At 43.1% G+C, this 23,440-nt stretch overlaps 1 protein-coding gene across 1 annotated transcript in view; it reads right to left on the reverse strand.

Annotated features, from left to right (window-relative positions):
- Positions 1-21,593, reverse strand: part of GFOD2 (glucose-fructose oxidoreductase domain containing 2) — a 40,693-nt gene extending 19,100 nt beyond the window's left edge. The window contains exon 1 of the mRNA XM_046680363.1: positions 21,379-21,593. The gene's annotated coding sequence lies outside the window, so the exon portion shown is untranslated. The remainder of the gene's footprint in view (positions 1-21,378) is intronic.
- Between the last annotated feature and the right edge of the window lie 1,847 nt (positions 21,594-23,440).

Here is a 23,440-nt window from a genome sequence, read left to right on the forward strand (position 1 = left end):
CTCACAAGTAGAATATACAAATATGTACTGGGGGGCTTCGGGGGCACAAATAAAAAGAAAAAAAGCTTGGCAACAGATGTTAGCTCGGGTGCCAATCTTTAAAAAAAAAAAGATTTCCAGAGGTCGGCCCAGTGGTGTAGTGGTTGGGTTCAGCACATTCCACTTTGGTGGCCCATGTTCACAGGTTTGAATCCTGGGCACAGACCTATACCACTTGTCAGTCATGCTGTGGCAGCAACCTACATACAAAATAGAGGAAGACTGGCACAGATGTTAGCTTAGGATGAATATTCCTCAGCAAAACAAAACAAAACAAAGATTTCTATGACTGACTTAGACGTCTCCTCTTCAAAAGTCATGTAGGAATATGAAGATAATATTCTGAGCTAATATGCACTGAGTGCAATTGGCCAGTGTTTAGTGTAATATAAACAGCACATCTAAGTCCAAGCAACCCTGTTTTACAGATGAGGAAGCAGAAGCTCAGAGAGGCTAGATAACTTTTCCAGGGTTCCACAGCTGGCTGTGTATGACAGACCTATCACAACCAGCTGTGAAACCTTGGGCAGGTTACTTAGCTTCTCTGAGCCTCTATGAAAAGAGAGGCTTGTATGTGTGGAAGAACTCTTCTTTTATCCTTAGTGATGAGTGTGAGCCAGGAAAGTTCATTCTGCTCTCCGGGTTGGCAACTACTTGCCTCAGATCTACCACTCAAACCAACAATGATCTGTTCATATACCACATCTTTACTGAGGGCAGAATAGGGAGGCTGTGGGAGATAAAGAGATGAAGACAGTCCAAATTTCAAAGGCAACAAATCAGAAAGGCAAGTAGGAGCCAGAGCTGGCAGTGAGTGCTAATCTAAGGAGTTTGGACTTTGATAGGTGGGTGTGCTTGGTACCCTTGGTGTGCCCCACTTATCCCCTCTCTGCCCTGCTCTGTCTCTCGGGAGTCGGAAGTCCAATATCTAAGGACTACATCACCTGGGCTCCAGGCCCTCTAGATTTCATCTGGGTCCAGCCAATGGGAAGGAGGAGGAGGAGATGAGAGAGCAAGAAGAGAGATGGATAGATGGATGAACAGATGGATGTATTTATTTACTTATTCTCTGCCCTCTCTCCCTACCTGGATGTGGTTCTGGCAGGGGCTGTATTCCTTGACCAGCGTCAGTGCCTATCGAGGACTGCTCTCCCATGGTCATAGCTTTTGCTGGGTTCCAGTTACCCCTCCCCTCTCCCCATTGTGCCTAGGGTGGTAACACTCACTACCAGCTGTAACCAGTCCCTGGGTGCTCCACCAACCCATGAGAGCTTCTCTTACTGCTCACATCACTGTAAATAATCCCTTCATTAAAGGCTTTTCAGTTAACCCTTTGAGTGTGCTGGCTGTTTCCTGCCTGGACCCTGACTAATATAGTTAGCAATGAGAACCACTGAATTTTTTTAAATTTGATGTGGGTGGAATAGAGTTTAGGAGACACTAGACACAGACAAACAGGATATCAAGTAAGAGAAAAGGCGGGTTTGATGGAAGGAATAAAATGGAGCAGACAGCTATCAAAAGGATTTGGGATTAAGAAGGGAGAGGGAAGAGCCAAAAATGACACTGAACTATAGACCAACATCCTTCATGAACAGGGGCACAAAATCCTCAACAAAATATTAGAAAACTGAATCCAGCAATGTGTTAAAAGGACAACACATCATGACTAAGAGGGTTTAATCCCAGGAATATAAGCCTGGTTCAACATTCTAAAATCAATTACTATGATTCACCAAATCGATAATTATTAGATTAGTTACTAAACTGCATTAATTACAAATGCAAATTAAAACTTATTTAATACAACTACACACCTATTAGAATGTCTGAAATTCAGAAAACCTGGTATCAAATACTGGCAAGGCCATAAAGCAACTGTTCGTTGCTGGAGAAAATGAAAAATGGTACAGCCACTTTGGAAAACAGTTTGACATCTTAGGAAGTTAAGTATACACTTATCATACAACCTAGCAATCCCTCCTCTAGGTATGTACCAAGATAAATTAAAATTTAATTTTCACACAAAAATGTGCATGTGAATGTCTACTTTCTAATGTCTAATATGAGCTTTATTTGTAATTGCCAACTTGTAATTGTAAACTTGGAATCAACACAAATGTCCTTCAACTGGTGAATGGATAAACAAAGTATTCCAATGCAGTGGAAGACAACTCAGCAATCAAAAACACAGACAAGCAACCAATGCATGCAAGGACATGAATGAATCTCAAATGCATTATGCCAACTGAAAGATGCCAGACTCAAAAGGCTCCATACGGTGTGATTCCATTTACATGACATAATGGAAAAGGCAAACTACAGGGACAGGAAATAGTGGTTGCCAAGGGTTGGAACTGGGGGCATGGCTTGACTACAATGGGCTACAGGGAATTTAGGGGGTGGGCGGGTGAGGGAACTGTTCTGTATCTTGAATCTGGTGGTAGTCACATGACTGCGTGCATTTGTCAAAACTCCTAAAACTGTACTGGCATGTAAATTATATTTCAATGTGATCCCCCCCCCCCCGCGCCAATGACACTGAGGTTCTAAGCCTAATTGACAGAGAATATGTAGTGTCATTAAGAGAAACGGGGAACTCAAAAGGCCTGATTGTTGAGACTTGTGCAGAAGCTTGGATTTGTGGATTCTGTTCATCCCAGACTGACTGAACATCATCTTATCTTCTGTATGTCTAGTCCATGGAGCCACAGCTTCCGCAAAACCAAAGGACGAGACCCACTCCCCAGCGCAGGGGTGGGTCAAATCCAACCTGACACCTGTTTTCATAAATAAACTTTTACTGGAACACAGTCACACCTATTCCTTTATCTACGACTGCTTTTGTACTGCAACAGGCAAGTGCAACAGGGACCATATGGCCCACAAAGCTGAAAATATTTACCATCTGGCCCTTTACAGAAAAGGTTTGCTGACCTCTGCCCTACCCCATGGGATATAAGGCTAGGAGCTTCAAGTGACAGAACATAGCCATGAAGGTAGTGATTATGACCAAAAGAAAAAAAAAAAAGACCCTATCTCATTGTGTGTGTGAGGAGTCAGAGATTCTGGGAATTATGGCATTAGTGCACAACTTCAGAGAGGTCACTCAGTCATTAGGCAGCTCGAGCGGAGGTCAGACCCAGGGCAGAAGGTGCCTATGAATCCTCTCCTACCAGATGCAATGTGCAGAGTTAAAACCTGTATTTCCTAGCCTCTCTTGCAAAGAGGTGTGTCTAAGAAGATAAATATAGGAAGGAGGTACAGTTTGGTAGAGCTTCCGGAAACGTTCTTTAAAGGAGGCAATCTCAACAGACGGGTACTCTTTTTTCCCCTTTCTCCTTTTTCTGCCTGAAATGCAGATTCTACGGCTGGAGTTGCCACAGCAATCTGACCGCCAGGAGGCAACCTGAGGATGGAACACAATTTCTTGCAGATATTGACACAGAGATGGTGAATCAGACGTCAGCCATGACCTCAAGGAACTCCATTTCATGGACAAGACAGCCAAGTAAACAAATTTGTTATTCGGTATGATAGGTAGAGCAACAGAAACCTGTGTGACACAGAGAACAGTACCATTAACTACAGGGTCCACAGGTGGTGTGCAAGCAGGAAAGGCTTCCTGGAAGAGATGATGTAACAGGTCCAATTTGGTCAGAAAGACAGGAGGTCGCATAGCCTCTCCAACACAATCGATGACAAGGCCCTCCTTTTACTGGTGGCCTATTTCTGTGCTTCTGGGGCCATTTTAGTCAGAAAGTTCTTTAGATGGACTTGAAGTCCTCAGTCTTACTTCTACATTGTGGAACTACCTGTGATGTTTCTAATGAAACTCTCAAGTTTCCTCTAAACTTCCTAGGTTATGGTAGGTTGTTTGCAAAATGACCACAATAATTCCCTTCCTTGTTTTCATGCCACTGGATAGTCAATCACCTCCCATAATGACTCTGGACTTAGCCATGTCACTTGCTCTGGCCAATGGGACATCAGCAACATGACACAAAGAGGTTTGAAAAGTACTTATGCATTAAGGCTTGCTCTCTTGCTACTCTTGGGATCTCTGGGACCATCAGCATGTGAATGAGCCTAGGCCATCCTGCTGGATCATGAGAGACATGCGACCAAGTCATCTCCACTGCCCCAGCTGACACTGAGCCAACTGCCAGTTGTGTGAATGAGACCATCCCAGGCCATCCAGTTCCAGCTAAGCTGACCAAGACCAGAACAATCACACAGGTCATCCAAAGAATCACAGGAAAGTCAAATCAACATGTTGTAAACACCTTAAATTTACACAATTTATATGTCAATTATATCTCAATAAAGCTAGGGAAAAAAAGAATCGTGAGAAATGTTTGTCTTAAGATAATGAATTTTGAGGTTGTCTGTTATTTAGCAAAAGCAACTGATACACTCCTTTACAGACCAAACTCCCCTATTCCCTCAGGCTTTCCTCTTACTCTCCACCCCACTGCCCAAGACTGCTCTGGTTTGCCAACATCCTCCTGAAATGGGGTCCCCAGAAGTGAACATCACCTCCTGAGCATACACTGGCCTTCTTTCTCTGGACGCTACACTCCTACTAAGCAGCTTACATTCATTTTAGAATTTAGATAGCCATGTCATCCTAACACACAGTAGGATTTTTCACATCCTAATAAATATCCCGTACTTGTATAGTTAGGTTTTCATTTTAATAGCAAAATACACATAACATAAAATCTACCATCTTAACCATTTTTAAGTGTACAGTTCAGTGGCATTAAGTACATTCACATTGTTGTGCAACCATCACCACCACCCATCTACAGAACTCTTTTTACCTTGGAAAACTGAAACTCTATATCCATTATACAATAGCTCTATTCACCCTTCGCTCTAGTCCCTGGCAACCACCATTCTACTTTCTCTCTCTCTGAGTTTGACTACTCTAGGTACCTCATGTAAGTGGAATCATATAATACTCCTGTTTTTGTGACTGGCTTATTTCACTTAGCATAATGTCCTCAAGGTTCACCCATGCTGTAGCATGTGTTAGAATTTCTTTCCTTTCTAAGGCTGAAGAATACTCTACTGGATGTATATATTACGTTTTGCTTATTCATTCATCTGTCCATGAGCACTTGAGTTTCTTCCACGTTTTAGCTACTGTGAATAATGCTGCTATGAACACGGGTGTGCAAATTATAGTATTTTTGAACCAAAGTTCAGTACTTCTAATTTTTCCTCTAATAAACTTCATTTAGTTTAATTTGGGTGGTTGTTTACCAGTTGAGATCTTTTTGAATATTTATTCACTATCCCTAACAGCTTTGTATCAGTTACAAATTTGATCAGCAGGCTATGTCTTCAACTCAAGCCAAAACAATAACATTTTTTTTTAGTATATACCATGTGTCAAGTGCTTTACAGTCATCACCTTATTCACAAATATCAAAATATCCCGGAGCAGGTACCATTGTTATCTTCCTTTACAGATGAGGAAACCAAGGCTTCCATCATTTTTTGGATTAGGTATGTCAAGTAATTACAATTTCACTAACTATACTAATTCTCCTTTTGCCCAGTGGGATGAAAGGCTACATAAAATGCACAGCTGACATCTAAATACAATCATGCGTCACTTAATGACAGGGATACATTCTGAGAAATGCATCGTTAGGCGATTTCATTGTTGTGTAAACATCAGAGTGTACTTATACAAACCTTGTTGGTATAGCCTACTATACACCTAGGCTATATGGTACTAATCTTATGGGACCACCATCGTATACGTGGTCTGTTGTTGACTGAAACGTCATTCAGCAGCACATGACTGTAAATGATATTTATATGTGACGCTCTCCTGGATCAACCAATCCAGTAAACATACCAAGAAAGACTATATTGTTACTAAACACACACACACGGTCAGAACTGACCATAATTTCCTCAAGGCCAGTGACCAGCTGTTTGTAGCTTAGGCAGCTGGCATAGAGTTAGCCCTTGATAAATGTCTATTAGATGATGTTGTCCTTTATAAACCCATACACCTTGCAGTGTTCACCAGTTCTCTTTCTAAGTGTTCAGAGGTCATTTGTTTATAAAATATGTTAGTGTTTTTCTGAGGAATCATCAGCATCAGGCTCAAACACCTACAGCTGGTGTTTCTTTTCCCACCCTTTGAAAACTGGGACAAATGTTACATTATCATCCATCTTCTGGCATCTCCCTCTGCTCCACAATGCCTCAAAGTTTACTGACAGTACATAGGGGTATAGCAATGTCACCTGGTAGTTTTCTCAGACTCTTGGGATGTAATTCAAATGGACCGGGGAACAAAACTCATTGAGAACTGGGTATTCTACCATCCCCACGCCTGCTCTTTCCAGCTAGGTCTTCAATAAGAGGAAAAATATAATAGAGGAATTGAGTAGCTATGTTATCCTTTGTTTATCCTAATGTACCTCTCAGTACAGTCATGTGCCACATAATGACGTTTCGGTCAACAACAGACCGCATATATGATGGTGGCCCCATAAGATTAGTACATCTGGCCTAGGTGTGTAGTAGGCTATACCATCTAGGTTTGTGTAAGTACACTCTACGATGTTGGCACAGTGACAAGATTGTCTAATGACGCATTGTTCAGAATGTATCCTTGTCCTTAAGTAATGCACGACTGTATACCTTTAAGAATGCTTTTGATTGACTGCCGGCTTTTTCAAGTGTCATTACGTGTTGTGCAATTGTGTCTCCCTGATCCTATTAAAAGCATTCAGCTCTTCAGAAGCTTACAGATGGATGAAGCCAGAGTGGTTCTATCCAAGCTATTTAAAAATGTATCTATAGGGCCGGCCCAGTGGCGCAGCAGTTAAGTGTGCACATTCTGCTTCTCAGTGGCCCGGGGCTCGTCAGTTCGGATCCCAGGTGTGGACATGGCACCGCTTGGCACGACAGGCTGTGGTAGGCGTCCTACATATACAGCAGAGGAAGATGGGCACAGATGTTAGCTCAGGGCCAGTCTTCCTCAGCAAAAAGAGGAGGATTGGCAGTAGTTAGCTCAGGGCTAATCTTCCTCAAAAAAAAAAAAGTGTCTAAAATAGTTTGCCCTTTAACTATACTTTTTAAAAAATTACAAATTATGCTTTGTATTTTTCAGTGCCAGGCTTCAAAAAGAACCATTAGGGATTTCAATAGACAAAGTTATTGCCTTGTAATACTGTCTTCACTCTGTGCCACACAAATGCAATCAACTGATTTTCAGTCAAAGTATTAAATCAATTCAATAGGGAAAGGAAACTCAAAGAAATGGTGCTAGAACAATCAGATATCCATATGGCAAACAAAGAACCTTCACCCCTTTCTCTCACTGAGTACACAAAAATTAGAGATGGATCAAAGAGCTAAATGTAAAAGCCAGAACCACAAAGCTTCTAGAAAAGCATATCAGAGAATATTTTCAAGACCATAGGATAGGTAAAGATTTCTTGGACAGGATACAAACAGCACTAACCCATTGATAAACTGGATTTCAAAATTTAAAAGAATTTCTGCTCATTAAAAGACATCATCAAAAAAATGGATAAGCCACAGACTAGGAAAAAATATTTGCTAAACATGTATGTAACAAAGGACTTGTGTGCAGAAGAACTCCTATAAATCGACAATTAAAAAGTGAACAACCCGATTTTTAGAAATGTCAAAAAACTTAGTCACTTCACCCCAAAGACATAGGAATGGCCAATAAGCATATGAAAAGGTGCTCGATATCATTAGTCATCAACGACATGCAAATCAAAACCACACTGAGATACCAACTAGAATGGCAAAAATAAAAAAAAAAGAAGATTGGCAACCCAAAGTTTGGAGAGAATACCGAGCAAATGGAACTCAAATTGTTGGTGGGAGTTTAAACTGGAACAATCACTTTGGAAAACGGACCGTTTCTTTAAAGTTAAACCTATGTCAACCCAATGACACAGTAACTCTATTTGTAGATATTTACCAAGAAAGTGAAAACATGTCCACAAAAAAACTCATATAAAATGTTCAGGGGCTGGCCCGTGGCCGAGTGGTTAAGTTCGCGAGCTCCGCTACAGGCGGCCCAGTGTTTCGTTGGTTCGAATCCTGGGCGTCGACATGGCACTGCTCATCAAACCACGCTGAGGCGGCATCCCACATGCCACAACTAGAAGGACCCACAACGAAGAATATACAACTATGTACTGGGGGGCTTTGGGAAGAAAAAGGAAAAAAATAAAAAAAAAATCTTTAAAAAAAAAAAAAAAACAACTCATATAAAATGTTCATAGTAGCCTTATTCATCATAGCCCCAATTAGGAAACAAACCCAAATGTTCATCAACAGGTGAATGGAAAAGCAAATTATGGTATAGTCATACAATGGAATACAGTAAAGCAGTAAAAATGAATGAACTATGAATATACGCAATAACATGTATGAATCCTAAAAACATTATGTTGAGTGAAAGATGCCAGGCACACATACCAGAAAAACTCCATACTGTAGGATCCATTTATTTGAAGTATAGGAACAGGAAAACCTTATTTATAGTGGCCATAGACAGAAGTTGTTAGTAGTGGTGGTTGGGTGGGTGGGGGAGATTCACTGGAAAGGGGCATAAGGAAACATTCTAGAATGACAGAAATGTTCTATATTTTGTGTTGCATTGTGTTTACATCATGATACAACTGTCACAACTCATCAAATTGAATACTTAAGATCTGCGCATTAATTGTATGTAAATTATACCTTTTTTTTTTTTAAAGATTGTCACCTGAGTTAACAACTGTTGCCAGTTTTTTTTCCCTCCCCAAAGCCCCCCCAGGACATAGTTGTGTATTCTAGTTGTGAGTGCCTCTGGTTGTGCTAGGTGGGACACCGCCTCAGCACGGCCTGATGAACGGTGACATGTCCACACCCAGGATCTGAACCAGCGAAACCTTGGGCCACCGAAGCGGAGCACTTGAACTTAACCACTCGGCCAGGAGGCCTACCTCCAAAACCTCAATTTTTAATCACCATAAGTTGTTGTGTCTAAGGGCACAGAACACAGAACCTGTTTGCACCATGCAAACTCAGGTCTATAATCAAACTAAATGGAATGCATGAATTAAAGTCTCTGTCATTTAAAACTAAACAAAACCTGTAAGCTTACTTTTGGGGATATCACCAGTATAGAGACAATGGCTGGAGCCAGGAGAGTAAGTTTTCTGAGGAATTAACGTTAAGCTAAGGCCCAATAATTTAATCAGTCTCGGCACTTGCTGACAGTATCTGAGGATGGCACTTTTCCCTAACCAAGGTCAAACTGGGAAAGCTGAGCCGTAGGTGTTAGGCAAGTCCTCACTGCTCATAAACAACTCTTACTAAGGAAAGGAGGGTTCAGAAAGGAGTTCTTCTCTGTATTGCTTTAGGCAAGCCAAGTTAATGATGGCTATAAGCGAGAAATGATGTGTAACAGTTTGTGGTTGTAACTGTACAGGTTGGGCAATAAGGCTTGGCACACCACAAGGATGGGAAGCCTTCACTCAGTGCCCACCCTCCAATATACCCCAGAACCAGCCCCACAGCTGGAGTTCCCAGGCAGGAGCAGCCTTGCAGAGCTGTGCACCCTTAGGGCACCCCTCCCTCCTCCGAGGAGGCTCCACAAACTGCCACAGACCTCTGACCTCAGACATTCCAAAGGGCCAGGATCAAGGGGCTTGATTGGGAATTAGATTTTTCTACGGACGAATTTTTTTCTGTACTTGTATCCCAATATAAAATACACTAAAAGAAAGCACTGTGGCCAGAGGTCAGACCAGGACTCTAGTTATTAAGTGAGATGGGCCCTCAACCTAATTTTAAAACAGATTGTGACATTAGATGAGCTAATCATAGTCTGTGTTTTAGGTATTTACGTATAAAATGACATCTGTAACTTATGCAAATTAATTCATTAATAAATACTTGTTAAGTACCTACGTATGGGCCAGGCCTAGGCAAAGCACAGGCTACAATGGTGAGCAAAACAGATAGTTTCTGCCTGCATGGAGTTTACAGCCTAGCAGGAGAGATAAGACAACCAAATCATTAGGATTTGAATTAACCTTATTTAAAGGAGTGTTAAATGACATATCTGTAACATACTTTGAGTTCCATGTGAAAAACGCACTACCCACACTCTAGGATTGAATTATGATAAAAATACTGACATATTGGTAGTTCAGTAAAGAAAAGAAGACAGCAGTCCAAGGGCATAAAAAGCCAGTTTGAGGGGGCTGGCCCCATGGCCAAGTGGTTAAGTTTGCACACTCTGCTTTGGCAGCCCAGGGTTTCACCAGTTCAGATCGTGGGTGCAGAGGTAGCACCGCTCATCAAGCCATGCTGAGGCAGTGTCCCACAGAGCAGAGCCAGAAGGACCTACAACTAGAACATACAACTATATACTACGGGGCTTTGGGAAGAAGAAGAAGAAGAAAAAAAAAGCCAGTTTGTGACTGGCAGGAACTCCCTTTCCCCAGAGCAGTTTTCAAGCCTCATCTATTGGCATTTTTTCAGTATAAAATGGGTCTAAAGGAAGTAGGGGGAAAGAGCAAAATGTTCAGAACATCAAACTGCACTTATGCAACTACCTTATGATGCAGTATTCAAGGCATCATGACTGACAACACTAGATAATTGGTCATAAGTACTTCAGTTACCTCTCAAATACAATTATTTGAGAAGCTTCAGCTACCCAATATCTGTCAAATAAATTAAAATGTTGCAAAATCCAATGGTCAATTCTCATCCTCATCCCACTTTGATGCAGACAGCAGCAGCGTCTGATATCGTAGGTTCCACTTTCTTTGTAACACACTTTGGTAACCATGGCTCACTTCATGATGATCCTATTTAGTCTCATGGCTTTAAACACTATCTATTCTCTGATGACTCCCAGAGTTAACAGCCAGGTCCTCTTCCTTGAGCACCAAACCACTATAAACAACTGCCTATTTGATATCTCTACTTGGATGTTTAATAGGTGTCCCAAACTTAAAATGTCCATGACTAAACTGGTATTTCCCCAAGCACCAAACTCACTCTTCCCACAATGGCTTCACGTCAGAAACTGGTAACACAAATTTTCCAGCTGCTAAAGTCAAAACCTTAAAGTAATCCTTGATTCTTCTTTTTCTCTCACTCTTCACATTTGATCCATTAACAAGTCTTACTGGCTCTCTACGTTTAAAATATATCCTGAATCCAACCACTTCTCATTTCTCCTATTGCTACCACCTTAGTTCAAGTCACCATCACATCTCTCTTCTACATTATTCCAATAGTTGAACTGGTCTCCCAGATTCTACCCTGCTCCTCTCCCCCATTGAGGTGCACCTGTACCCTCAATCTATTCTCAGCATAGCACTGAGAGTGACTCAATTAAAATGTTAAGTCAGAGCAAGTCACTTCTCTGCCCAAACCCTCCACAGGCTTCACATCTCTCTTGGAATAAAAACCAAGGTTCTTGGGGCTGGCCCCGTGGCCGAGTGGTTAAGTTCGCGCGCTCCGCTGCAGGCGGCCCAGTGTTTCGACGGTTCGAATCCTGGGCGCGGACATGGCACTGCTCGTCAGACCACGCTGAGGCAGCGTCCCACATGCCACAACTAGAGGAACCCACAACGAAGAATACACAACTATGTACCGGGGGGCTTTGGGGAGAAAAAGGAAAAAAATAAAGTCTTTAAAAAAAAAGAAAAAAGAAACAAAAACAAAAACAAAAACAAAAACCAAGGTTCTTACACTGACCTACAGGGCCCTATGTGGTTCATCTGCATCCCCTTCCTCCTTTCATCTTTCTGACCTTATGTCCTACTTCTCTTCCCTTGCTCACTCTGCTCCAGCCACAGTGGTTCACTGCTGTATGTATCTCAGACATGCCAGGTATGCTCCCACCTCCAGGCCTTTGCACTTGCAGTTCCCTCTTCTGTAGAAATATCTACTTAGCTTACTCTCTCACTGCCTTCAGGTCTCTACTCAAATGTTATCTTACCAAAAAGAAGTGTATTTCCTCATTGTTTGTCTCCCCCTATCATCCCTGCTAGAATGTATACTCCTTGAGGACAGGGAATTTTTTGTCTGTCTTATTCACTGCTGGATACCCAGTGCCTAGAACAAGGCCTGGTATATTGCTGAAAAAATGAAAGATTTCAGACATCGTTTCTGCAGAGTTAATCAATAAACCAAGATGTATAACTGAACTCATAAAAACTGTATATATGTAATTCAGTAGGGTCTTTGGATATGTTCAAAAATGTAACAGAGAGATTACTCATGTCGCTAATCTAAGTAGTTTGGAGCAGAATCTGGTTTTAATGGTTCAGGAAAGAAAACGACCATTATCTATTAACAGAACAGCTCTGCCTGCCACTTGGGATTAGGAGAATGAGCTGCTGCTCTCAGTCTTAAACTACAACTTGACCTGCCAAGAAGGTGCCCTCACCCAGAATTGTCTCTCCAACTACCATCCCTCCTCATGACTCATGCTTATCAGTTAGCTCAGTCCCCTTGCAGTCACATTTCCTCCCTCTTAACAGAGAACTATACTGGATGTCAAGCCTTACAGGACCACAATGACCTAGCACTTAGGGACTATGTTCAGTCAAATGCCAACAAACAATGGTAAAGGGAAGGCAAGTGATAGTGGACTCAAACAAGTGGTAGTGATTCAAACCTAACCAGTTCATAAGGAACCACTCTGGCTGCAGTGAAGCCTTCCTGCCCCCACAACCAGTGCATCACCACATCTCATCAATTGGACCCTAATGCCCCTTGAATTCAACCACTGCTCTCTGGTTCCCTGAACAGACACCCAACAGTTCTCCTGGTCCTGACCATTTCCTTCCCCAGCCTTTAAGTGTCCCTAGGATAAAGCCCAAATTCCTTGATGGGACTCACAAAGCATCTCCTCAGCGTAAGCTGGACCCTTCCCCACCTCTCCACTTTACCCTTACACTGCACTAAACATGCTAGCAGCTACCATGTCTCACTCACTCCTTCAGTCTGCTCTGAGATTTTGGTCCAAGCTGTTTGCTCTGCCTGAAACAATCTTTTCTTACTTCCTCAGGCTAAGTCCTTCTCAGAAGATGTACTGGATATCCACTCAAACACCACTTCTTCAGGGAGGCTGTGCCTAGGCTGAGTTAAGCAATTCTGCTTATGGTTCCCAAGCAGCCTGGGCTTTGGCTTTCACAATGCCCATCACACCTCACTGGAATCACCTACACAGCGTCTGTCATGATGGTAGGACGTTGCTTATCTCACACATTGCTGTCACCAGGACTGAGCACAGCACCTGACACCCAGGAGGTGCTATGTGATGAATGAGGAATGAACTTACGAATAAGTGCAACAGTGAATGAATCAAGAAGTCAGGTTAAAGCCAGTATGGATGCTGCACTGACTAGAAGGCAACAGCTTTTCCTGCCTAATTCCTTCTTTCTGATTTTAAATATTTTAAAATCTTAAAGAGTTTAAGCTACTTTGAATGATGTCCCAGAACTGATACCATGCAACATCACACTAGGAGAGGGGTGTCATGACTTAACATCTAGTTGCAAAGGGACCTATAACGTGAGAACCTAATTCTTGAACACGGTACAGGAGACAAAAGTGTAAAAGCCAGTTTTAAGTTTAATCTTTGTTTTGCAAAAACCAGGACCTGTTAGAGAAATAAATAGGAATGCCTTCCATGTGGCCTTCAACATTTGTCATGTACCAATAATTAATTAGGAAGGTGTGGCTAATTGTCCCTCAGCCTTCCTTTAGGCCCCTGCTGACACCTGGAATTGAGTCAGTGTGGCAGATAGGCTATCAGTGCCTCGATAGAAGAGCTGGACCCAAAGAGGAAAGACAAGCACACCTCACCATCAGAGCCCAAGCAGGAGTAAGTGGCAAGTATGCAGCTTAAGTTCTAAACTGCATCTTCATAGCAGAGGGACTGTCTACAGTACAGTTATAGCTTCCTACTAACCAGCTTGTACTTCAGTGTTTGAAATGGTAACATGATTCCTTTCAGCAGGACTGCTTTCGGACAGATGTGAAAATGTTTCTTTACCTGCACTTATGTTTCCATTGAAAAATAAAAGCCAAACTAAAGAAACAGGTATTGAGTTTTACAAATTAGTTACGATAAAGGCTTCGGTCTCTAGGTTTCAAAGATCCAGAGGCTCTATGGAGAAGGTTTAGTTTTCCTATGACTTGTTTGTTTATTTGAACAGTGCCTACACTGACTCAATGACATGGTCGCAGATTCCTCCCTCCTCATTGAGAGCAGAAACACAAACAGGACAAAGGAAAGAAATGCTATTCCTCCAGCTCCACAAGCTGACATGGCTATAAACTGTTAAGCAGCTACCGTGGAATGAGAGAGTATATCTAGCCCTGGCCAAGGATGTCAGTTCCCCAGCCCTCACGCCCCTCCACACAGTGTCCTAGGAGGGACACTAATCAAAGGCCTAATGACCTGTCCAATGAGGTGTAACTACCCAAAGTACAAAAGGATGAGCTAAATTGGGTCATAAAGAAGTAAATTTAACACCCAAAGAGGTATCCGGATCACTATTAGGTCTAAAAGTTAGCCTCAGCTGATTATTACAGTAGGAAAAAGTACTTATCTACAAGCTATATTAATTCTTTATTAAAATCTAGCAATAACAAGATTATTTTTTTTTCTAAGTTTGCCTTAGTGACTTCCAGACTGACATCAATCTGAAAATTCCATCCTCAGCCCTACTCTCTCGTGGAACAATTGTGTCTAATCTTTCAATTTCACTATGACTTTTACGTAAACCTTAACTTCTAATTTCCAGCCTTGACAACTTGTTCCAGCTCTGGCTCTATACTTCTAAGTGTCTACTGGAAATCCTTGGAGTGATCTACCAGCTTCTCCCAACCGAAATTCATCTTTCCTCTCAAACATGAACCTCCTCCTGTGCTCCCCTACCCCTTCCTGTCACCAGAGTACTTTCCTCCTTTAGTCCCCAATATTTGTAAGCACCACAATGAGGCAGGCATTACACCAGGAGTTGGGACACACAGCAGTGATCCAGACAGGCCACGTCCTTAGAGCCTAGTTTCCATTTCTTGCTACACGCACAGCTGAATACCAGGGACTGATAAGACACAGGAACATAAGGGGTGTTCAAAGATCTTTCCTTGTGGGGGGCACGTGAACAGAGAGTCTGTCTTTCCCTTTAAATCACTGAGGTAAAGCCCATTTGGCCGTGATGCATGTGAAGTAACCAAGCCCAGAGAGGTGCATTACATAATTTGGTTTTACCTGTGGTCCTAAGAAGAGGGTGTGTTTTTAATTATAATGATGTATGTTTTTCAATGTGCAAACTTAATTTACTGAAATTTTCTTAGTGTTTTCCACCTTTTATGTGGATACAAGTACTCTGCTCCTGGGAAAACCGTTTTTTTTTTTTTTTGAGGAAGATTAGCCCTGAGCTAACTGCTGCCAATCCTCTTTTTTGCTGAGGAAGACTGGCCCTCAGCTAACATCCGTGCCCATCTTTCTCTACTTTATATGTGGGATGCCTACCACAGTATGGCGTGCCAAGCGCTGCCATGTCCGCACCTGGGATCCGAACTGGCGAACCGCAGGCTGCCCAAGTAGAACATGCGTACTTAATCGCTGAGCCACTGGGCCGGCCCCTATTTCTTTTTTTTTTTTTAAAGATTTAATTTTTCCTTTCTCTCCCCAAAGCCCCCCAGTACACAGTTGTGCACTTTTAGTTGTGGGTCCTTCTAGTCGTGGCACGTGGGATGCCACCTCAGCATGAGTTGACGAGCGGTGTCATGTCCCTGCCCAGGATTCGAACCGGCAAAACCCTAGGCCACCAAAGCGCAGCGTGCGAACTTAACCACTCGGCCACAGGGGTGGCCCCAAAACTAGCATTTCTATGGCAGCAAAAGACACTCCAGAGAGTTACCCACCTGCCTTCCTTCTGGATTTCGGGTATGGGACACTCTTAGGGCGCCCTGGAGCACAGCAACCCTGACAGGTGTTCTTTGTTACATTGGCCCCTGCTCACCAGGAAGCTTAAGTAGTTCTCCACTGCCTGCAAGTGCTCAGTGCCCTTCACAAGTATTCCTTACTTGTATGCAGAAAACTGTTTACCAACTAGGCCATGACCACACTCAGCTGTGATCTAACAATCTTTTAGTTGTTAAATGTGAGGTGTAAAATACTCTAATTTCAAGACAGTCTTTGCTACACCACCCCTTTTCTTCATTTTCTTTGTTTTGGTTAATGTGTAATGAAGCAGGCTGGTTATAAAATACAGGATATATATGGGATACGCCTTCCTGAAAACAGCCATTTATTTTAGTATTTTAGAATTTTCTGATTATTGTTTAAATGATGCCCAACGTCTTGCCTCACTATTGAGACTCTAAGCTATTTCAGGATCAAGACTGGGTTTATATGGTATTAAGGAGATAACAGGTTCCTGAAATTTCACACTTCTAGGTATTTTGGTAACATTCCTATAAGACTTGGAAATTACTTAAAGGCATTTAAATGTTCTCTGCACAACAATCTTAGTATATCAGGTATATTAAGCATTGAAGGAAGGAGAAACAAAGACAATAATTTTATTTTATTTATTTATTATTTTTTTTTGGTGAGGGAGATTGGCCCTGAGCTAAGATCTGTGCCCATCTTCCTCTACTTTGTATGTGGGATGCCACCACAGCATGGCTTGATGAGCGGTGTGTAGATCCATACCTGGGATCCAAACCTTAGAACCACCAGCCACGGAAGCGGAGTGTGCAAACTTAACTGCTACACCACTGGCCGCCCCCAAAACAATAATTTTAAAAGAATAACCACCGTGACCAGGAGGAAGCCCAGGGCTGGGGGAATCAAAACAGCCTTTTACAACACAATGATTTAATTTTGAAAATAACATCAGATAAGGAATACTATATTTGATCACTTCCCCCATTGCTCTAAAATACAAGCTATGTCCCCCTAGCCCCTGGCACAGGAATATCAACGCAAAAGGCTGATAAGTAACAGGAAGTATGGCTGATCTCTCTACCATCCCCCATCTCCCTGACAATCACAGGATGCCTGGCATGACAAATACACCATCTCACATGCTCCCAGAGCCACCCCCCGGAGAGGGCCCTCAGAGATGATAACCATTTCCTAGCAGAAACCACCATCAGGCTGCAGAAACCATTAACCAGATGGAACATCCTATAATATGCTTTGGGATGCTGTGCTACAAAACCATCCATCAACAAGCACCAAAGAGACCCTAAGGGTCAAAGCTATCTGTTAGCAAGCACCAAAGAAATAGCAGTCTTAGAAAGCAGCATAAGATCTGTACAGTCATCTTTCAATTACACACATGAATTCATTACCTATGTGACTGCATTACTGTTTGGTTCACTGACACCTCAGATAGGAAACATCGGTGCTGCCTAGACCCTGCCATCTTTCTCCCTCCAGCACTTTTAATAGTCATAGAGCGAGAAAGGGCAAAGGCCCACAGAGAGAAAACCAGCTCACTATCCTCTACACTAGCAAGAAACTTTTAGGGGTTTGTTATTTAAAATATATGCTCATTACAGAAAATTGTGTGTTCTTCTCATGTTTTTTTTTCGCTAAGTTTTTACATTTGTTCAATGTACTTGTGATCAAACTGTATTCACAATTTTGTATCCTGATTTTTTTCATATACTATTTTGACATAAGCATTCTTCATCTTATAACAGACAGCTTTTAAGGGTTACATATTTCACTGACTACAAGAACCAGCTTTTCACTTCTTTAGTCATTTTCAATTTGTTTTCTGTTATAAACTATACAGGTTAAGAAATTATGGTCCAGAAGTTATACGACTTGCCCAATGTTATCATTCTGAGCAAAACATAACTGTGAACGTAAATAATAAAGATTTTGAGGTTGTAAAGTGATATGGTAAATCTCAAAGCCAGGGAGACGTGTTTCTGGTTCTATTTTGGGGTCATCTATTCTCATGAGAAATTGAGAGCTGACAGTTTGAGAGTAGCAGTTATCCCAGGCCAGAAAGGAAGACTGCACTGTGTTCGGTACTCAGTTCCCACTCCTCACAGCCTTCATTCCTAATCCTTCATGGTAGAGGATGAACACAAATCCTCACAGAAGAAACTTTTGGGAATGGCTCTGAGAGGTGGTGGGGAGAGTGAACTATCCCTCTAGTAATTCCCCGCTATCCTGGGTCCCAAAGAGTATGGCATTTTGTCATTGGCTACCTTGAGAACTGCTAGGACAAAGGCACTACTTCCAATGCCCCTCTAAGAGCAGGAAATAAAGAATAAGTACTTAAAGATAGGGTTTGAGTGTATTTAGGTAATGCAGGAATATTCATCTCTTCCTTCCTAATGTTTAATCCCTATTTTCTAAGTGTTCATTCCCATCACCATGAGACAAATATTTACTCCATTTTTACTTTCTCGGTTTAAAGAGCTGGTACTTTAGTAAGCTCATACCTAACCTATGGCTAATTCATAAGTGAGTGTTTGAGTGTAGGAAAGTCTTACTGCTTTCATGTTTTTCTCAGTATCTCTTAACTTTCTGACTTTCATGAGCCCAAGCTTACTTCAAGTATCTTTCATTCCACACTTTTTAAAACACCTGACACCTAAATTTTTAGACTTTCTTGAAGTTTACTAATACAAAGATATTACTTTCGTATGTTAAGTGTTCCATTATTATACTGTATACGAATTCTCAAAAATAGCAGAATCTCCAATTTTTTTCCTAGATGCTGTGCAATTCCAATAGTGGATTTATCTTAGAATTGGACCTCCTACTATAAATACGCATAAGTGACTTGTCAGGCATCAGAAAGGCTCTTCTACTTCTAAGTTAGGGGTCTCTATCTGAATCCTGTCTTTTCTGAATACCAACATACGTATTACAACTTCTTACAACAGATGGTAGTGCATCCTCATTTCATTTCTCCTCTTAACCATATAACTAGAAAATCAGTTCAGTGAAAGTAGATCCTGTTAGCATTACTGGTTTATCTGCTATGTTGGCCTGTTAAATACTGTTGATTACTTTATTACAGGCCAGATTTGATAACTGCCCTCAGCTGCCCCAGAAAATGGAGTGGATGTTAAGTAATTATTTGTCAAAGGTATCACTGCTATAGCAATGAAGAAACACTTTCAGGATCTCTAAGTCCATCTTTCTCCTCTGAAGACAAGTGTTTTTCTGATTATAGGAGCTCAAAAAATGCACACAAATCAATGGGGCACACTCACCACATTTAAGCAGTATTTTCTCCAACTGCTCATTCAAGGAAGTATTTGCACTTACATTGGAAGCACCCTCAAAGCTCCAAAGACGGTAATTGTTCCCTTCCATTTTACCCTGATTTTGGCCTACTTGTCTCTCTTCTATCCGGGCCAACGCTGAAGTAACGAGGGTTTCTACACAGAATACAATGATTTTCATAAAGTTTTCTGACAGGATTTGGCTAACTGTGCCAATTTTCCCCACAGATTACATATTCTTCTGATAATACCCCATTATATCGCTCAAGGTACTTACACAAAATACTTCCACAGATGCAAGAAAAGTGAGTAATAGACACAGCCACAATACCCATGGTTATGGTCTGGCATTGATTTATGAACCTAAGACAAAGCCCTCTTCCTTAAACAAATCTGACCTATTAACATCATCATACTTTCAATGTATCTTCTCTTATCACTCTGACAAAAAAATCAGCAAAGTCTAAGATACACTGAAAATTAGTTTTATCAAGCTGGCAACAAATTGACTTTGATGATTAGAATCAGTGACCATCTTTAGAAATCACACTCTTTTTCCCATATTACAAATCTTTGTCTTTTTTGGGTGGGAGGAGCTTCTTTTTCTTCGCTAATCCTACTACTAGAGGGTTTTAGTATTACTATAGAAGTCATATATCTGAATTTTCCTAGTAAATAAAAATAACAACTGATCAGACTCAGACCAATCATTCCATAGGAAAAGTAGGAAAACCAGATGGAAGGAGAAAGCCTTTCACAACAGAATCTTAACCTGTAAAATGGGGAGTCCACTAACAATTGCTGAAAATTTTCACCTCTTGGTTCAGACAGATTCTCTAAACTTCTAGTCCAAAAGTAGTAAATCTTTCACATTTTCTATAAAATGGATGGCCTTAAAACTCTTTTGTTCCCTGGTGTAGCTTTTCAGAAGGAAATAGGGTTCCTTATCAAGAATGAATCTAGTTCTAAAAGACAATCATCTTCTCCATCTCTCTCCATATCACGATAATATATTAAACGCCTTTTCTAATTTCAACAGTTTTTCCCTTTAACTGAAAGGTCACACACTAAGGGCCCTTCCTTCGGAGACCTTTGTGCCCCAAAGCTTACAAAGGTCCTCTGGGCGGTGCCCGGTGCCGATTCTGGATACTCAAAGGGCACCCACTTTCTTCCTCCTGTGTTTTGCCCTCAACATGACACTGTGAGAACAATGAACACAAATAAGGTGGGTTATAACCTTCGTTGGTGTCTATCCTACGCAGTTTTAAACTTTTCTATTCCTGTCCTGTTCTTTAGATTCTGCCGTGGTTTGGGAGGTAAACTTTTCACACAGCCATTCACAAGTCCTGATCTCTCCGCCCCCTCTTCCTTCCTCACCATTCATGTGATAACGCATTGACGGGAACACCTTACCTCACCTTTTGTCTCCGCAAGTCCATCTGCTTCCTTCCTGAGCTTCAAAGGTAACCCAGGGCCATCGAGACGTGGCCAGTGGGCACTTGGGGACTGGTAGAGCCACCTGCACCTTCTGGAGGGTCCCTTCTCCCACCTGCCACCTGAACACTCTTTCCTTTAATAAAGATTTACCCCCGAAAAGTCCCATCTCGCTCTGAAAGACGATGGACCAGCTATCCCAAGAGCCCTTTGTCTGAGGCTTTCACATCTCACATCCTTCGCCACAAAGCGTTGGTCCTCACACAGGTATGGGGTCTGTTCGGTACCGGACGGGGGAGCCTGGGTTTCTGCGTCCAGTAAAGGGATGGGTTATGGCCAAGCTCCTTCCAGAAGCCAAAACGCTACAATTCTACGACCCAACTCGCAAGTCCTATTTCTGAGGTGGAGAGGGCGAACTCCGGGGCGACCCCCGAACTCCGCGCGGGCGCTGGCAGTTAGAACGGCCCCCTCCAGCCCAGGCTCTGCGTTATCTCCGCCTCCAACCTCGGGTGGCTGGCCGCGGAGGAGGCCCGGCCCACCCCGCTCGCAGCCGCGCCATGCCCTCCATCCTCACCCGCGCCGCGGACCGCCCCTCACCTGGCACGCTGGCATCGCCCACCCCGCTGTGCACCCGGAGACCACGGATCCGGACCAGTCTCGGCGGCCACCAGCTCTCCGTGAGAGAGGCTGGCGAGGACACGCGGGCCCGGGAGTCTAGCGCGCCGCCACCCGGAACGCGCCGCCTGGTTTCTAAGGAACCGGGGGCTCTGGAAAGGGAGGGGCACGACGGCGGGGGGCGGGGGGGAAACGACGACTCTGCGCATGCTCCCTGACGGGAGTGGACACGCGCGGGGAGGGGCCGTGACTGGGAGCTGCGCATGCCCGCTCGTCGGGGGCGGAGGTTGAGTAGCCTGGCTGGGGGCCCTGGTCATTCATTTCCGGCGTTGCAGGCGGCGGCATGAGCTGTGTTCCAGTCTCGGCTTCTTTCCGGTCCGCCGCCCGGCCTCAAGAGCGAGGAGGTTCTGGGAACTGTGGTGGGCCTCTGTTGTCTTGTGGTGAAGGAAGATCTGCTGTTGGGCAAAGACCTATCCTGGCGGAACGCCAGTTCCTGTCGAATTCGCCGGACCTCCCTGCTTCCTGACTGCTAGTGACTCTCGCTTTTCTGTTCTTTCAGGTGCCTGTCTGGGTTCTTCTTCCTCTGGGTGTTCTTTAGTGTTCCTTAGGTATCAGCTCTTCAGGACTGTGACCTCAGTCCTCCTGATCTCTTTAGAGCCTATGTCTCCCCAAGTAAATACCATTTTGTAACAAGACTACCCTTTGGTTCACCAGTCTGTCCGCTAGAGTAGTGAAACCTGTAAGCCTTAGTGTAAAATAGGCTATGTTGGAAATGTAGGATTAGGGGTTATTTCTGCATGGGGAGCCTCCACCCCTGCTTGTCTGAACCTCCCAGTGAGAGTCTGGACCCATGCTCAGCTGGCATTAGGAGGGCGGCCCGGCCCTCTTTCCAGAGCAGCCTGTGATGATAGAACATATCAGCTGAGCTGAGGCAGTTTTCCCGCTGAGACTTGCTGACCAGCGGGGCTATCCCTGGAACCTGTCTTCTGCGGGGTTTTATCACCCTCATTCCTTTCCCCCTGGATTCTCAACAGCCCGGCAGAAAGGCAGAATCAAAGTGTCCCTGTGTTCCATCTGTCTTAGTCATTGTTCAAAGTTTCACTCTAGAGTAGGGCTTCTTGATAGCAGCATTGTTGTCATTTGGGGGCTGATAATTCTTTGTTGTGGGGGGCTGTCTGTGCATTGTAGGATGTTTAGCAGCATCCCTGGCCTCTACCCACCAGGTGCCAGTAGCACTCCAATGCCAGTTGTGACTACCAAAAATAGCTCCAGTTGTTGCCAAATGTCCCCGGGGGAGGCAAAATCACTCCTGGTTGAGAACCACTAGTCTAGAAGGAAATGAACCTACTCTGGCTTTACATATGCAATCAGGACTTTTGTGCTTAATCTAATACTCCATTCCTCCCTCTACCTTTTCCCTAAGAGAGTTCTGGAGAGTAATAGTCCTGTAAAATGCCCGAGTGAAGCATTCTGCAATAATATAAGTTTGGAAAGTACTGAGTTAAGCTAAATCTCTTAGCACAGGATTTTTAGAGCTTTTAATCAGCTGGTGACGTTCAGAGTAAACATCCATGACAGTTTTCCTAATTTACTGGACCACAGAACCCTTTTCCAGGAACCACGGCTGAGATATAGTTCTGCATGCTCTCCTTCAGCAAACCTCCCCAACTCCAGTGACTTTTAGTTACCACCTGTTCCCTTCTGTCCTTATATTATCTTGTGGCGCCATTATCTATCCGTCACCCCAACAAAAAGCCTGCATTTGCCTTGTCTCCTGTTTCTCCTGTCTCCCTCACACCCAGTCACTCATCCTTTTGTGCTAACATTTATCCCCTAAATATTTTTCAAACCTGCCTTCTTGTGTCTGCACTACTACAGTGGCCTCCTAGCTGGCTTCTTTCCCTCCCATCTGTATTCAGTCCTACCTTCAGGTGGACACTAGCATAATCTACTGTATCCCTCTGCATAAAACCATGGTGCCTTGGGGCAGGGGAGGCAGAATGAGGCAGGAACAGGGAGCACCTCATGGAGGCATAGTGCTTAC

This window comes from Equus quagga, chromosome 13, assembly GCF_021613505.1.
Source record: "Equus quagga isolate Etosha38 chromosome 13, UCLA_HA_Equagga_1.0, whole genome shotgun sequence".
Classification (NCBI taxonomy): Eukaryota; Metazoa; Chordata; class Mammalia; order Perissodactyla; family Equidae; genus Equus; species Equus quagga.